We start from the raw sequence: 19349 nt of genomic DNA, 5'->3' as shown, positions 1-19349 counted from the left end.
TCCCGCTATTAATATTTTACTCTTATTAATGAAACAATAGTAATAACATTTCACTACTTTCCCGTAATCATTGTTACTTTCACTATTCCCGCCGTAATTATTGTTACTGTCACTAATGCCCCATTAATATTGATAATTTTACTACTCCCGCCGTAATTATTGTTACTTTCACTATTGTTGTAATAATATTAATTATTTCACTACTCTCATTGTTGTTTCTACCACTTTCACTAATCTCGCTGATAATATTGTTACTTTTACTATTCAAATGAGTAATTACTATCATATAACTATACCCAATGTTACTACAATTCTTTTCTTTACTGACGAAATTACTTTTACTACTTAGGCATGCAATTTTAAGAAAATTATATATTTATATAAATATATTACATATATGCGTTAAATCAAATCGAAAGAATTATGCAATATTATATATTATGGAGTCTACCTTGAATTATTTATAACCTATTTATATTATATTTTTATATTTTAAATAATTAACATCTCTATACATCTAATAAACTATAAAGTTTGATAAAATTGCATAAATTTTAAATTTAATACATAATTTTATGATGATAATTAATACCATAAGTGTCCATATTTATACAAATTAATTATTTTATTTTAAGAAAATTGACCATCTTCTAGTCTTTTATAAATATTTAGGAAAATTACCAAGCATCTTCTTTCTCTTAGTCTCCTTGAAATTGGCCATCTTAATTAATTATTTTATTTAATGGAAATTGACCATCTTAATTAATTATTTTATTTTAAGGAAATTCACCATATTTTAGTCTCTTACAATTTTTTAGGAAAATTACCAAGCTTCTATCTAATTTAATTTTAACCCAAACTATATAATATTTGCATTTAGATCCCTTAATCGGGTCCATCATACGGTGCTAGTAATTTAAAACTATATAGTATAGTATAATTATTTTGTATAACTTTCTTTAATTGCATTAAAGTCTCTTGGTTTCTGGATTTAACTAGTATTAGTGCCCGGCTTAGCCCAGACTACCTCTACTTACCATTAATTTTTTTTTTTCATTAACTAAAATTACTTAAAGTTGTATAACCCATAAATTTATCATTAATATATTTTTCTATGACATATCCTAAAATTACGATGAAATAAATTTTGAGACAAATTCACTTCTCCCGCTATTAATATTTTATTCTTATTAAATAAACAATAGTAATAACATTTTACTACTTGCCGATAATCATTGTTACTTTTACTACTCCCGCCGTAAATGTTAAATAATTAACATCTCTATACATCTAATAAACTATAAAGTTTAATAAAATTGAATAGATTTTAAATTTAATATATAATTTTATGATGATTAATAATTAATACCATGAGTGTGCATATTTATACTAATTAATTATTTTATTTTAAGGAAATTGACCATCTTTTAGTCTTCTATAAATATTTAGGAAAATTACCAAGCATCTTCTTTCTTTTAGGCCATGTTCTTTTGGACTGAAATTGTCTGAATCAATCAATCTGAATCAACTTAATGGAGTGAATTGAATTGAATGACAATCGAATCGAATCAAATAATAATAATAATAATAATAATAATAATAATAATAATAATAATAATAATAATAATAATAATAATAATAATAATAATAATAATAATAATAATAATAATAATAATAATAATAATAATAATAATAATAATAATAATAATAATAATAATAATAATAATAATAATAATAATAATAATAATAATAATAATAATAATAATAATAATAATAATAATAATAATAGTAATAATAGTAATAATAGTAATAATAGTAATAATAGTAATAATAATAATAATAATAATAATAATAATAATAATAATAATAATAATAATAATAATAATAATAATAATAATAATAATAATAATAATAATCTAAGAAGCCTTCTGGTAAAAAGGGTGGTGCTGTAAAGCAACTTATTGGTCCAACTAAGGTTTTTAAACCTGTTACTGCTCCTATTGTTGTCATGACTCAGCTTTACCATGTCAGGATGTTGGCTCTGATTGTCACATGCTAGGTGGTACCTCACCCTCTCAAGAGATTTCAGGTGACTTTGAAGAGACTGTTGGCTCAGAATGCACTGTGCTAGGCCCAGATGCTCTGTCTAAGTCTTCTGTCATCTCCTCTGTTGAGGGTGTAATGCACTCAGAATGTTGTGACCCCCGGCCTGCTCCTGTGCAGGATGCTGCTATTACTAAGGTTAATACTTCAGAGGGGGAGATTTGTGAGGATGTTGGCTGTCACATGCTAGGTGGTACCTCACTCTCTCAAGAGATTTCAGGTGACTTAGAAGAGACTACTGACTCAGAATGCACTGTGCTAGGCCTAGATACTCTATCTAAGTCTTCTGTCATCCCCTCTGATGAGGGTGTAATGCACTCAGAATGTTGTGACCCTGGGCCTCCTCATGTGCAGGATGCTGCTGTTACTGAGGTTAATGCTTCAGTGGGGGAGATTTGTGAGGATTGTATTGTGATCCCTGTTGTTCTTTCCCCTGCTAGTTCTCAAGTAATAGCTTTGGATACTACTATGGTTTCTGTCAATGAGGCTCTTATAGAGGTGGATCCCCCTGATAAGCAATTCACATGATCATATCCACTTGGAATATAAGAGGGTTCAACAAGCCTTTTAAGCATTTAGAGGTTCTTTCTTTTATCAAGGAAAATAAAATTGATGTTCTTGGTTTATTGGAAACTAGGGTGAAGAAAAATAAAGCTCCTAGGATTCTGCAGTCTAGATTTAGTAGGATGAGTTCCTTTACCAACTATAATGCTCATTATAATGGTAGAATTTGGATTCTCTGGAATCCTGTCACAACTTTTGTTAGTATTGTTGAGGAGCATGTTCAGGTTGTTCACTGTCAAGTGAGACATTTTGCTACTGGTAGGACTTTTCATCTTTCTGTTGTCTATGGTTCCAATAATGCTGGTTTAAGGCAGCAGTTATGGCAGTCCTTGTCTGATTTTGCTGTAATTGGTGGTCCTTGGGTCACTATGGGGGATTTTAATGTGGTTAGGCATTTCAATGAAAAAATTAGTGATACTCCTCCTGTTTTCTCTGAACTAGCTGAGTTCAATAACTGTCTTTTGGATTGTGGTCTTGATGATCTTCAAGGCACTGGTGCTGATTTTACTTGGTTTAATAAGCATGACATCTCCTCCAGGGTTTATTCTAAATTGGATCGGGTTATGGTGAACTATGATTGGTTTCAGCATTACCCTCAAACTTCTGCTCAGTTTAAACAACCTGGAGTGTCTGATCATTGCCCTGATATCCTGTCTTTTCACAATGATACTCTCCCTAAAAAGCAATTCAAATTCTTGAATTGTTGGGCTACTCATCCTGACTTTCTTTCTATTGTTTCTGATGCCTGGAGCTGCAGGATTCGGGGTAATCCTATGTTTAGATTGATGGAGAAATTTAAGAAGGTTAGACTTGGCCTAAAAAATTTACATAATGCTGAGTTTTCCAATATTGGTCAGAGGATTAAAGATAAAAAAGTGGAAGTAGCTCAATGTTTTGAGGATCTTCAGAAGTATCCCTTGTCTGAGGTTCATATTAATAAGGAAAAGTTGATCTCTGATGATTTCCTTAAGCTTAAGGAGGCTGAGACCAGTATCTTACTTCAGAAAGCTAAACTTCATGATATCAAGCACAATGACTTTTGTTCTGCTTATTTTTTTGCTAAGATAAAAGAGAGAGAACAATGTCACATGATTGGTGCCATTCAGGATATTAATGGTGTTCCCTGTTATGGTCCTCAGGATGTAGGTGCTGCTTTTGTAGAATATTATGAGAAGCTTCTTGGATCTTCTGTTCAAACTCATGCTATTGATCCTGCTATTATTTCTACTGGTTGCTGTGTGGAGAAACAGGATCATGAGTTCTTAATTGCTCCCATTACTAGGGTGGAAATTAAGAATGCACTTTTTTATATGGGATCTAATAAGAGTCCTGGTTTGGATGGATTTTCTGCTGGGTTTTTTAAAGCAGCTTGGTGTGTAGTAGAACATGACTTTTGCACTGTTGTTGAAGATTTTTTCAGAAAGGGCTTTATGTCTAAGCAGGCAAATGTCACTATTCTCTCCTTGATTCCTAAGAAGGCTACTGTGCAAACTGTTAAGGACTTTAAGCCCATCTCCTGTTGCTCTATTATCTATAAAACCATCAGCAAAATTTTAACCAACAGACTCCAAACTATCTTACCTAAGTTGATTGGTGCTGAACAAGCAGCTTTTGTTAGAGATAGGAGCTTGTTTGAAAATATCATGCTTACTCAGGGGTTGCTTAAAGGGTATGACAGGAAGAATTTGACTCCCAGATGCATGCTAAAGGTTGATATCAGTAAGGCCTTTGACTCTTTACAGTGGGGGTTTATCCAAAATATGTTAGTCTCTAAAATTTCCTGCTCTCTTCATAAAATGGATAATGGGTTGTATAACTGGCTCGTGGTTTACTATCAAGGTCAATGGTTCTAACTTTGGATTCTTTAAAGGCAAAAGTGGTGTTAGGCAAGGTGATCCTCTCTCACCTAGTCTTTTTGTTCTCGGTATGGAGATTTTGTCCAGATGCCTTAGAGTTATGAACAAGGAGCATAATGTCTCCTATCATCCTAAGTGTGTTAAGCTGAGCCTTAATCATCTGATCTTTGCCAATGATCTCATGATCTTTACAAGAGGAGACTTGCCTTCTGTTCAAAAAGCTGCTGATGTTCTTCATTTATTCTCTACCTGGTCTGGTCTTGTTGCAAATTTTGAAAAAACTGAAGCTTATTTTGGTGGTGTCCCTAGTTGCTTGAAACAGCAGATTCTTTATGCCATTGGTCTAAATGAGGGGTCGTTCCCTTTTAGATATCTTGGTATGCCTGTCAATCATGCCAGATTGACTTGCAGCATGTATGAGGGTCTGTCCCTTAAAATTACTGGTGTTTTGCATAAATGCTCTAATAAGTTTCTCTCTTATGCTGACAAAATCCAAATTATCAACTCTATGATTTTTGGTTTGGGTAATTTCTGGAGTTGCAACATCTTTCTTCCCAAACATGTCTGCCATTTTATAAATAAAGCCTGCATGCAATTCCTTTGGGGTGCTGGCAGTTCCAGGAGAATGTCTTTTAAAAGTTGGTCTTCCTGTTGGGGTTGGTGTCCTTAACAGTTAGTGCAAGGACTTATAAACCTCTAAAAGGATCAAAGGGTATACTTTGTATTATTATCAGTTGATCCACGTTTATCAATAACGGTTGGCTTGCTAGATAAGTTTGACGTTATTGTCATACAGATGGCGGTGATCAACTGGTCCCTAAAAGTCACACCTATAGGATACGTTCGAGAGATGTGACGGTATGAAAATACTGTCATGTAGATGCCAAATTTGACTAACCAGTTAGTCCGAGTTATTTGACTAGTAATTAGTCAAAATATGATGTTGAGATATTATATTTAATACGGATTAAATATCATGGGCCAAAGGCGAATTAACCAGTTAATCCGTAAATTTAAATATAAGCGTTTTATATTTAATTAAATGTATATTGAATATAATTATACAATACTGTTTTTGTCGGACACGAATTAATAATTCAGCTAACCCGTATTATTAGCTGATGCCTTAATTTCCGATAACCGATAACAGTTTATAATCAGACCGCGTCATATACATTTAGTCATTTGGGTACGGACTACGAGGTAAAATTAAGAGGAAGTGGAAGCCCACTTCCCCATGCATGCCTTCGGTCCAGCCGAACCAAACAAAAGGAGAGACTCCCTCTCCTTTTGACCTAGACATTTTCATTTTACAGAAAACTAGGGTTTTGGAGACACTTTCTCTCTGAAACTCAGATCTCACATCTCAAAAACACACAACAAGTTCTCCCAATATTGCAAGGCAATCGGAGAACACTGTTCTAGCACAAGGGCATATCTCGGACAAGTCTTGGGTGCAACGATTAGGAGGAAATCTGCTTTGATTTCTGTTCTTTACGCCGCAATTTAAAGGACCCGAGGTTGTTACTTGCTTCTTATCGTTTCTCTACTGTTTTTACGTTTTATGACTATATTCACATGTAAATTTTACGTTATAGTCCTACAATTAAAGGGGTAGTATACGGATATTAACCCACAAGTGGTATCAGAGCGAGGCCACGTAAATTTTTATATGTGTTTTTCATCAAACGATTGTTGAAACGATGAATTTTGGTTAAAAAATGTCACGGCTCACATTTTTTTTTACTCGGCAGCCTTATTTTTTTTCTCGGCAGAAATTTTTTTTTTCATTGCTGCGTTTTTGGTTGCATTGGGAACCGTGTCCTGTATACACGGTTGCTCTTGTTGTTGTTTTGTCTCGAAAACCTAACCGTGCCATGTTTTACACGAGTTTTATAATCTTGTTTTCGTTTTGATATTATGCATATTGTTATTTTACACGATCATTATAACAATATGTTAATGTCTAGCAATTGTTGGATTTTGTTTTCAATCAGTTTTGATCAAAATTGCGTTCATTTTGTCACGCCAAAACTGTTTCACGAGGGTTTGATGTTTTCAGAGGTTTTAGCACTCGATCGACCAAGTTTTAAATCGATCGAGTGGTTTTTCTGTCAAGTTTGTGCTCGATCGAGTCCTTGTTGTACTCGATCGACCCTGTTCCAAAACATTTTGCTCGATCGAGTCTCTGTTGTACTCGATCGACCCCTTTCAAAACCCCTCTGCTCGATCGAGTTGTCCTCGTACTCGATCGAGTAGATTTGCTGATATAAGTTCTCGATCGACCTCCAGTTTAGTCGATCGAGTACTCCCTGATTAGCATACCCCTCGATCGACTTGCAGTTCAGTCGATCGAGCCCTTTTGTTCCTCGATCGAGCACTTATGTCCCTGGATCGAGGGATTTCGTCTTTAACAGCTTTGAAAATTTGTTTCCTTTGATTTAAATTTTCTTTTGGCTTCAATATGTACTTTATACGGATATAGTACACTCGCTTAATAGTGAATCGGTTCACTCACGTACCATATAGTTGTTTTAAAGCGTCTTTAAAATGACAGATTGTAATGGATTAAAATTAAATGATAGAAGCGGTTTTATCACATGAATTTTAATCATTAAAAGGTGGTTTGGATAAATTTAACATAATTACGGAATTATGTCACGAATGAATCTGTTTTTAGTTGATGCATTATAATTTATCGTTAATTTATGAATGCCGTGAATGCCTTTTATTACGTATTTATTTTTACAAACGGTTGTAACTTAGTGTGGCCTTAGTAGAACGTGTTACCGTAATGATGGAACACGGTCTTGGTTGTATTTTGAGATCTTGTATCTCCGTTTTGGATTTTTCACTTGTAATTACAGTTTTAATTAGAATGTAAATAGGTTTATATTTTGTAATTTTAATTGTAATTTTTGAGAAGACCAAAGATGGAGACCAGATGCTCACTCCCGCTACCTGGATCAAGATGGAACATCAAGACAAGCTTTTCGGGTCCAACGGTGGATTCCAAAGTTGTATTATGTTCTTATACTAGGATAGGCCACACTAGGAAATTTTATTTACGTATTGCTTTCATTTATTTATTTTTCGCAACGATAATATGCATCATATTCCGCCTAAAAACCAAACCACCTAATAATTGCATGAAAACTGACACATATAGAGGTCACGAGTTAGTTTTCATTGACATTCTCATGTCACACGTTTTTAAGCCATCATCCAAATAAATTCATTCACGACAGACGCTAGTTATTCGTTCACTTAAAATGAATTATGATTTAGTTGATGGGATCTTCCTCGTATAAACAAAAATTGAGAACGGTCTTTATAGGTCAAACTCCAATGAGTCCCTTCTTCGTCGGTAGGCATACTATGACCCCTTCTACGTCGGGTAAGTTGGAACCGATTGACCTATTTTATCTCAACACTGTGGTCACTCGTACGATCCTGTGACTGTGGTGGACTATAGATAGGATTTACAGAAATCTATCGACCAAGAGTTCTTCCGGAAGAATTAGCTAAACAGTTGGCTTATCAATTTACAGAAATTGAGTCTTGGGATCACTTGTATCATTCTTGAGGGAGATCAATTATGCAAGTGCATTGAGTCTACATGTTAAAATGAATTTTAAATAGACTTAAATCACCTCGATGAGTTGCTTATTTCGTTTTGTTTTTCTTTCTTTTTCAGTGTAGATCACGTTCTTTAAACTGCAAATAACAAATGGCTGGTCACTTGAACGACCCAATGCCTAGTGCCACATTGGACCGTGAGTCCTGGCTTCGGATCTTCATGAATCAGATGAATCAGTCAACTCGACTGAAGAATGATGGATCAAACTTCGCGGATCGGGAGGCAAAGATTACGGAATGCTTTGCCGCCGCCGACGGGAAGCTCAGATTCTGCTGAGCCCATGCCGTCACATCCAGGCCCCACGGCCGAGTAAACGAGATCAACAAGTATAACGATTTCGCCTTGGAAGCGGGTGCGATTAAAAACGTACTCATTTTTGCAATGGAACCCAATTTGCAGAAACGCTTCATAGCCCAAGGTGCAAACAAGATTTTCACCACGCTCACCAAGGAATTCTCGAAAGCACCGAGAATCGTGACCTATGAGCATACCACTCGCTTCTTTGATGCGAGACTCCAGAAGGGCCAACCGGTTAGCCCACACATTCTCAGCATGATTGAGAATGTCGAGAAACTGGAGACCTTTAACTGTAACATCAGCGAGAACATTGTTATCGACCGCATTCTTCACTCACTCCACGATGGTTATTCGCAATTTAGAGCGAATTACTATATGAATGATCTCAAGAAGACTCCCCATGAACTGCACTCCTCCTCGTATGCAGACCGAGAAGGACATGAAGTTCAGTGGGAGCATGAAACAAGATGTTCTCGTTGTGTCAAATAAAGGAAAGGGTAAGGGCAAAGCTCGTGCAAACCTAGCGAGGTAAGGCGAAGTTCAAGAAGTCGGGCTCGGGTAAGAGTGGTCCTGGTGAGTCGAGTAACTCATCAGGCGCGACAAAGAGCAAGAAAGATAACATGGAATGCCATCACCGCCACATGATCGGGCATTGAGACGCACATGTCCTGTTTATCATGAGGACTTAAAGGCAGGTCGTGTTAAACCCGTTGGTATGTCTTCTTCTTCTACTTTTATTCATATGATTGAGATTAACCATGCAAGTTACGGAACTTGGGTACTAGATACTGGTTGTGGTTCTCATCTGTGTAATCATGTGCGGGGGCTCAAAACATCGAACCCCTCGTAAAGGGTGAGGTGGAACTGCGTGTTGGGAATGGAGCAAGAGTGGCTGCCATCTCAAAGGGGACATATGTGATCCAGCTTCCTAGCGGATTTGAGTTATCATTATATGATTGCTATTATGTTCCTAGTCTTTCAAAAACATTATTTCAGTTTTACGCACTTGACAAACTTGGTTTTTCATTTGTAATAGAAAATAATGCTTGCATTTTCTCTTTACACGATATGATTTATGGCAAGGCAGTCTCCATGAACGGAATTTATGTTTTAGATCAGACCACGGAAATATTACACGTAATGAATAAAAAGTTAAAGGTTGGTGACAAAGATCAAACGTATCTATGGCACTGCCGTATGGGACACACTAATGAGAAACGCGTAAAACAGCTCATCAAACATGGAGCTATCTCGGCCTTTGATTTTCAATCATTTGGCACGTGTGAATCATGTCTCATCGGTAAAATGACTCGTATTTCCTTCAAAGGTGTTGGAATGCGCGCTGACCTATTAGGACTCATACACACGGATGTATGTGGACCTATGTCAATCACCGCACGAGAAGGCTATAGGTATTTCATCACTTTCACGAACGATTTAAGTAGATATGGCTATGTCTACTTAATGAAGCACAAAAGTGAATCCTTTGAGAAATTCAAAGAATACCAAAATAGGGTACAGAACCTATTGGGTAGAAAGATTAAAACACTACGTTCAGATCGTGGTGGCGAGTATCTTTCTCACGAGTTTGATCAACACCTTAAAGACGTGGGATCGCCCTACGCTTAACTCCACCTGAACACCTCACCTGAATGGTGTGTCCGAACGGAGAAATCGAACACTACTTGATATGGTTCGATCCATGATGAGTCACACGGTTTTACCGATTCATTATGGGGTTATGCTCTTTGTCGGCCGCTCTAATTCTTAACCAAGTCCGTCTAAAGTCATGTGACAAGACTCCATATGAACTATGGAAGGGAACGGTCCCCAACTTGTCCTTTATACGGGTTTGGGGCTGCGAGGCTTATGTCAAGTGGAGACACGAGGATAAGCTCGGCCCGCGATCGGTCAAGACATACTTTATAGGTTATCCTAAAGGATCACGTGGTCATTACTTCTATTCGCCAACCGAACAACGTGTTTTTGTTGCGGCTAGTGCGACATTCTTAGAGAAGGAATTTCTCGAGAATGCAAAGAGTGATAGAACCTTCGACCTGTCGGAGATTCCAAAACCAAACACCGAGCAACCATTGGAGGAACCAATTCCTTCAATCCCGGCTGCGGTAAATATTCCCGAGGAACCTAGGAGGTCGGGAAGAGTCTCTATTCCTCCGACAGGATACATTGGTATGGTCGAGGAACATGATATAGATGACGTTCTACTCTTAACGAGTAGTGAACCCGCAACCTATAAAGGTGCCATGACTAGTTTCGACTCAAAGCTATGGCTTGAGGCCATGCAATCCGAGATGGACTCCATGTATGAGAACAACGTATGGGATCTTGTTGACTTACCTGCTAAGGTTCGTCCCCTTCAATGCAAATGGCTTTACAAGATAAAGCATTCTGTGGAAGGTCAACAAGATATCTACAAAGCACGACTAGTTGCTAAAGGTTTCACCCAAGTGCCAGGTTTGCACTACGATGAGATTTTTGCACCCGTAGTCATGCTGCGTTCCATTCGGATTATCTTAGCGATTGCCGCTTTTCATGACTATGAAATTTGGCAAATGGACGTGAAAACCGCCTTCTTAAACGGCTTTTGGAGGAAGAGTTGTACATGGTACAACCTGAAGGTTTCATCGATCCAGTACATCCTAAGAAAGTGTGCAAGCTTAAGCGTTCCATTTATGGACTTAAGCAAGCATCAAGGAGTTGGAATCATCGCTTCGACCAAGTGATAAAAGAAAATGGATTTACTCGATCTGTCGAGGAACCATGTCTATATATCAAGTCGAGTGGGAGCAAGATTGTCTTCCTAATATTGTATGTTGACGACATACTCCTGATTGGGAATGACATGCCTCTCTTAACTTCGGTGAAAGTATGGTTGAAAAACCATTTCCAGATGAAAGATCTGGGAGAGGCACAGAGAATTCTAGGCATCCGTATCTATCGAGATAGATCACGACGGAGGTTATCTCTCGCCGAGAGTCTTACATAGACAAAGTCCTAGAGAGATTCAGCATGACTAACTCCAAGAAGGGGTTCCTTCCTATGGCTCCAGGGGTGCATTTGAGCAAGTCTCAGGCACCAGGGACACCGGAAGAAAAAGAGCGCATGACACGGATTCCTTATGCTTCGGCTATAGGATCAATCATGTATGCCATGATATGCACACGTCCGGACGTGGCATATGCATTGAGTATGACAAGTCGATTCCAACAAAGAACCAGGTGAACCCATTGGTTGGTCATCAAGAACATTCTTAAGTACCTCCGGAGGACTAAAGATTGGGCATTAACTTATGGAGGCTCTCAAAAGCTATGCGCAACCGGTTCCGCAGATGCTAGCTTCCAAACGGATCGAGATGACTCGAAATCTCGGTCTGATTCGTTTTTACTCTTAATGGCGCTGCGATCACCGGAAGAGTTCGAAACAAATCTGTTACAGATTCTACGATCGAGTCCGAGTACTATGCCGCGTCTGAAGCAACAAAGGAAGCGATATGGATGCGTCAATTCTTACATGGGCTCTCTGTAGTGCCTAGTTCGAATGACCCGATCACCATCTATTGCGATAATAGTGGTGCCATCTTCCAAGCTAAGGAGCCAAAGTCTAGCAACAAGTCTAGACATGTACAACGGAAAGCTCATCTAATCCGGGATTACGTGGAGCAAAAGGAAGTAGTGATAGAAAAGATTGTTACAGATGATAACATAGCAGATCCTCTCACTAAAGCATTGCGACAAGATAAGCATGAAGGGCACGTTAATTCCATGGGAATTAAACGTGTTCCTAAGTTGTAGTACTTTTTATGGATCAGATTCATTCTCGTTTGTACTCTATACGACATCATCGTTTTGATATTTATATATATATATTTTGTTTTTCATGTGGAATTGTACGACAATTTTGAACACCACAAAGTGAACTGAACAAACATCATATCTTGTTAGTCCTTAATTGCCCACATGAGCTGATAACTCTGGCAATTATTTTGTGCCGTTGGTTGATGGTGGGTTCAACGAGCCATAAGTCAACCGGTTGACTGACCAATCACAGAGGCGATTTATACGGATATTTCGTAGGACACAATTGTGACATCGACGTGGAGTCCTAAATGTTTTATAACATTCGTTGCCCGGTCGTGGATAGGACTTCCATGGTGATCCTAAGAGTCGATTCTTTGACTATCGACTGTCTCTTGAGACTAAGGCAGATTTTGGGTGACTTTGGTTTCTTTCTCACGGTCATCCGTAACGGGGGCCAAGTAGATTTTTTTTCGGGTCATTTCATGCCGTGCTTAGATCGGAAGGAGTTCGAGTTGAAGGAAATATTCAGCCTTTATCGGTACTAGATATTTCTCGGGGCCACTCGAGGAGTCAGAATCGAAATGCATGGCCATGCTCGGATACGGATTCGTTTAATCAGTTAAGTTACTCTCTAGTCGGGGAAACCACTCTAGATACAGATCGATTGTAAAATACGACCTTTGTGGATCCAGATCTGCAAATTGTTTTACATTGAGTGGGAGAAATTTTTAAATGAATATGAGAATCGGTTATCGCACATACACTTGTACGGACAAGTGGGAGTTTGTTGGAGCTTGTGTCCTCCAGTTAGTGCGGATAACGTCATTGCACATACACTTGTACGGACAAGTGGGAGCTTGTTGGGGTTGGTGTCCTTAACAGTTAGTGCAAGGACTTATAAACCTCTAAAAGGATCAAAGGGTATACTTTGTATTATTATCAGTTGATCCACGTTTATCAATAACGGTTGGCTTGCTAGATAAGTTTGACGTTATTGTCATACAGATGGCGGTGATCAACTGGTCCCTAAAAGTCACACCTATAGGATACGTTCGAGAGATGTGACGGTATGAAAATACTGTCATGTAGATGCCAAATTTGACTAACCAGTTAGTCCGAGTTATTTGACTAGTAATTAGTCAAAATATGATGTTGAGATATTATATTTAATACGGATTAAATATCATGGGCCAAAGGCGAATTAACCAGTTAATCCGTAAATTTAAATATAAGCGTTTTATATTTAATTAAATGTATATTGAATATAATTATACAATACTGTTTTTGTCGGACACGAATTAATAATTCAGCTAACCCGTATTATTAGCTGATGCCTTAATTTCCGATAACCGATAACAGTTTATAATCAGACCGCGTCATATACATTTAGTCATTTGGGTACGGACTACGAGGTAAAATTAAGAGGAAGTGGAAGCCCACTTCCCCATGCATGCCTTCGGTCCAGCCGAACCAAACAAAAGGAGAGACTCCCTCTCCTTTTGACCTAGACATTTTCATTTTACAGAAAACTAGGGTTTTGGAGACACTTTCTCTCTGAAACTCAGATCTCACATCTCAAAAACACACAACAAGTTCTCCCAATATTGCAAGGCAATCGGAGAACACTGTTCTAGCACAAGGGCATATCTCGGACAAGTCTTGGGTGCAACGATTAGGAGGAAATCTGCTTTGATTTCTGTTCTTTACGCCGCAATTTAAAGGACCCGAGGTTGTTACTTGCTTCTTATCGTTTCTCTACTGTTTTTACGTTTTATGACTATATTCACATGTAAATTTTACGTTATAGTCCTACAATTAAAGGGGTAGTATACGGATATTAACCCACACTTCCATCTGTGTTCCATGGTCAGAGGGAGGTTTACAGATAAAGGATATTTCTTCCTGGAATAAGGCTACTCTCCTGAAATGGCTCTGGCATATTGATAGAGGGACTGGTTCTATTTGGTGCAACTGGATTATGAGCTATTTTATTGTTGATACTCCCATTTGGTCCCTGCAAATTAAAGAGTTTCATCCTGAAAGTCTTCGCAGTATTCTTAAGGTTAGGGATATGTGTGCTGAACAGCTGGGAGGTATTCACAAGGTGCAGGATCTGTTGCTTTCCTGTTCCACTCCTCGTGGTTTTTGCATCAGTAAAGCTTATGAGGCCCTTAGACCTAAGCTTCCTCATTTGCAGTGCTATAAAGCTGTTAATTCTGGGTGTCTTCTACCAAGGCATAAGGTCGTTCTCATGTTAGCCATTCAGAGGAAACTTGCCACGACTGATCTACTAATGGCACGAGGAATACCTATTCCTAATAGATGCTCCCTTTGTAGGGAGGCTGCTGAGAGTTCTCGTCACTTGTTTTTCCAGTGTTCTTATTCTAAGGCTCTACTCTTGCGAGTTAATTCTTGGTCTGGTATAACTTCTCCTAGATCTCAACTCAGGGGCATCTTAAATTGGGTTCATCAAAGTAAGGTGTGCAGATGGAGGAAGAGATGGGCGTATGGTAGCATTGTAGCTACGGTTTATACTATTTGGACTTAACGGAATCGCAGAATTTTTTGTGGCCTTGACAGGCCTATTAGTACTCTTTTGAGGGACATTCAGTTAGTCGTAAGTGCTGCGCTAATTTTCAGGTCTCCTTTGATCAATCATGAGATCATTGAGTCTTCTATCAGTGGTAGCGTTACTACTTTTCCCTTATAGAGGATATGCTTTTGTAAGATCACTCATGTATCCTTTTTTGAATATATGAGAACTACCTTTCTTGCAAAAAAAAATAATAATAAATAATAATAATAATAATAATAATAATAATAATAATAATAATAATAATAATAATAATAATAATAATAATAATAATAATAATAATAATAATAATAATAATAATAAATATTATAATAAAAATAATACCAATAATAATAATAAATATTATTATAATATTATTCATTAATAATAATAATATATTAATATAATCTAATAATAATAATCTAATAAGATATATAAAAAATAAAATATTAATATAATAATAAATATAATAATAATATATTAGTAATATAAATGATAACATTATTAATAATAATATAATATATTAATAATAATAACTAAAAAAATAAATAATAGGTCTAATATAATAACTTATTAACATAATAATATTAAATATAATAATAATAATAATAATAATAGTAATAATAGTAATAGTAATAATAATAATAATAATAATAATAATAAATATGTGATTAATAATATTAATAATAATGAGTATATTAATAAAATAATAAATAATAAATAATAACTTATTAATATAATAGTATTAAATATAATAATAATAAATATATTAATAAAATAATAAATATAATAATAATAATAATAATAATAATAATAATAAATGTATTAAATATAAATATAATAATATAAACAATACGAATTAATTATTAATAAATATAACAGTAATATAATAAATATAAAAATAATAATAACAATAGTAAATACATTAATATAAAAATAATAATAATGATATCAATAAGAATAATAATAGTAATGTTGAAATAAACTCAATCAATTGAATCAATCAATCAATCGATCTAAACTGATCCAATCAACTAAACTAAATCAATCGAATCGAATCAATCAATCAATTGAGTGAATCGAATCAATCGAATCAACTTATTAAAACTGAAATTAAGTCCAAAAGAACAGGGCCTTAATCTCCTTGAAATTGACCATCTTAATTAATTATTTTATTTTAAGGAAATTGACCATGTTTAGGAAAATTACCAAGCTTCTATATAATTTAATTTTAACCCAAACTATATAATATTTGCATTGAGATCCTTTAATCGGGTCCATCACATGGTGCTTTTGATTTAAAACTATATAGTATAATTAATTTGTATAACTTTCTTTAATTACATTGAAGTCTTTTGGTTTCTGGATTTAATATAGTATTGATTGATTGATATATAGTATTGATTCTTAATTTTTAAACATAAAATTAAAATTAAATAAAGGGTTATGCTCAATCATGGACATGATTTACTCAATCATGGACATAATTGACCATTATACCCCTTAAAAATACCTTCATTTACAATTTTGTTTCACTCCAATTTATCCTCTCAATTTACTCACCCCAACTACGACCAGCTAACCACCGCCACCGACAGCCACCGTGCACCAACTCCCACCGCCCCTCCATGTCGGCCAGACCACCTCCTCAAAGCCGCACTTCCTGAGACTTGCACCTCCCAGACCACCATTGAACCACCCCCTATGCTGCCATCACTCCCGATCCCCACCAACCCAGAACCGTCCCCACCACACCCATGCCGCCCACCTTAGAACCACTCGCACCACCCCAACCTTCGACGTCCGCCTCTACTACCCAGCCACCCTTTCCCATATTCTTAATTTTCATTAACCCTAATTTTCCTAAACCCTAAATCAATTAAATCTCCCTAATTTGATATGATTAATGCATAATAGATTAAGTTAGAATCATTGCCTGATTAACTTGAGAATTAAAATTCATAATTGATTAATTTGATTTGGATTTTGTGAGAGAAATAGTGAATTCATTTTTTTTCTTTTTTTTTTTTTTGTTTCTCGGAGGAAGGGAAGGGCAATGTAAGGAAAAATAATGGTAAAAAGTACATGAAAGAGTAAAAGTCGTACTTGAAAGAGCAATGACGTAAATAAATGAGACCACTATTTTACTACGGGCTATTTTTTCTTTGTGGGTCCTTTTAAACAAATAGCTCCATAGAGCTACGAGCTCAAAATTATTTGAGTAAAGCTAATCTACATGGACAACTCCAATAATTGATCTACTACCCAATCCAACCGGTGATCCTCTATTGGTCGATCCTTGACACAATCCAACCTTTCATTACCCAAATTACCCTATTATATATGGAGAGAATCTCCTAAGCCTTCTTAATAATGGCCAACAACAAGGAAATCACACTTAATTGCTCACCCAACTTGTTAATCACTAAGTAGAAATAAGATAAATAGACACAATAAAACACAATTAATGCCTATTTACAAATTAATCTCTTTCATGGTGATCAAGCTAGGAAGAAATCACATTCACTATATTAAACACAAAAAATTGCAATGAAATCACACTTAACAATCCTTCAACAATAGATTAAGAATCTAACAAAACGGAGTAAACAAGGAAATCACACTTAATAAACTTAATCAAGCAAGGATTTCATAACCAAACATTAATAAAAAGAGATTAACAATAATAAGGGTGATTAAGGAAGGACTAAAGTGTCTTACAACCAAAAAATTACACCTTTAGAATTGGAATAAGAAATAAGATTAGTTCTCCATACTAAATCTACACCCCATAATAGATGAAATATTTTTCAAAATACCACTTGATTAAAATGATGCTAAGATATGTGAAAACCTAATTTAATCACATATTTATGGTGTAAGCCTAATTTGGAGTATTGGGTCTCAAAATGGATGTTAATGCGAACTTGAAGAAAACAGAGACACTCAAAAGCTCATAGTGCGTCCAGTTTTGCGCATAGTGCGCATTTGGGTCTGACAGCACTTTTTTGCGAAGGTCATATCTTTCTCGTTACTTGATCTAATGACGCGTGTGACCTCCCGTTGAAAAGCTAAGATCATAAGCTTTCACCTCCAATTATCCTTGCATCTGTAGGAGCCCTAGAACTCAAGATATACCCATTTGAAGTCGATTCTTATGCAGGTGAGGCTTCAAATCTTCATTTTGTTCTTGCTTTTGGATGTTAATGCTTCGAACTTGCTTACACTATGACTTGGGTTCGGACCATGGTTAACTTCAAGATATGCCTTAGCTTCTGATCATTGCACAAAACTCCATTATTAACCCGACATTTGGAATAAGGCAATTGTGACAGTAATCATCCCAAAACCGCATCCAAACACCGCTTATTTAATTTGCATTTAAAACCGTTAATTAACTAGCAAAAATACGCGCCTATCACATCGATTATTGGTTCTTTCAATTGTATGGGTTGTCAAACAGAAGAAAGTATGACATCTTTGCCTCTTTGGCCAGGCTAAAACGCACGAAGAAAGCAAACTTGGCCCACTATCAGTTGTTTTAAAAAAAGATAGGGCTTAGCTCACAAAGCCCAAGTGTATAGGCAGTGCTACATAGCCAAGACATGCTTCCGGGTAACGGGTAAGTTTACCGAGTGGTGAGGGATCGATCTCGTGATCAGATTTATTTGGATAATCGTGTGATATTAGCCGTGTGCCTACAACAACAATCTAAACTAAACTCAGCAAGTCACGGCAAGTCATCAAACCACACTGATGATCGGATTTATTTGGATAATCGTGTGATTTATTTGGATAATCGTGTGATATTAGCCGGGTAACGGGTAAGTTTACCGTGTTCCTGGCACTCACGGCAGTTCTGCCTACAACAACAATCACATAAGTGATGCGGCTAAAGTTCATGCCGTGACTAATGGAGCCTCGACTTCTCGTGGCACCTTAGCGGATTTTGATTGACTCAACCTCAATTCCCGCAACTCCAATCCAACCCCGCAAGTCATCAAACCACACTGATGACTGTCATTCTAGTAATGTATTTCTTTCTTCTTAGATAACAAAAACCGATGCATCGCACCACATGACGAGCACTTGAGATAATTCTTCGAATCTTGTTGATATTGATCTTATTCCGGTTGGGCTACTTTTTTTTTTTTTTGACAAGGGTGAAATATTGTTTTACATTCCAGCATCATGGTGAGAACCATGTTGATATACTACAATATAAAACAAAGCAAAATAAAACATAGGACTATTAATGGTGATCAAGCTGCTACTAAGTGTGGGCTGCCTAATGCCACCTATTTATGGGAATGAAGACAATTCGACAATTTAATAAGAAAATTAAAATACAAAGACTTAAAATCCTTTTGCAATGTCAATAATGTAACCGAATTCACGTGTCTCTCCAGTCTCCCCTTATTTTACTGAAAATTAATCGTTCACCAAACTTCGAATATTGCAACCCCTCAACAAAATGGGTGCATTGAGCGCAAAGATCA

The sequence above is a fragment of the Silene latifolia genome, chromosome 2, assembly GCF_048544455.1.
Source record: "Silene latifolia isolate original U9 population chromosome 2, ASM4854445v1, whole genome shotgun sequence".
In the NCBI taxonomy this organism is placed as follows: Eukaryota; Viridiplantae; Streptophyta; class Magnoliopsida; order Caryophyllales; family Caryophyllaceae; genus Silene; species Silene latifolia.
This window is presented reverse-complemented; position numbering follows the sequence as displayed.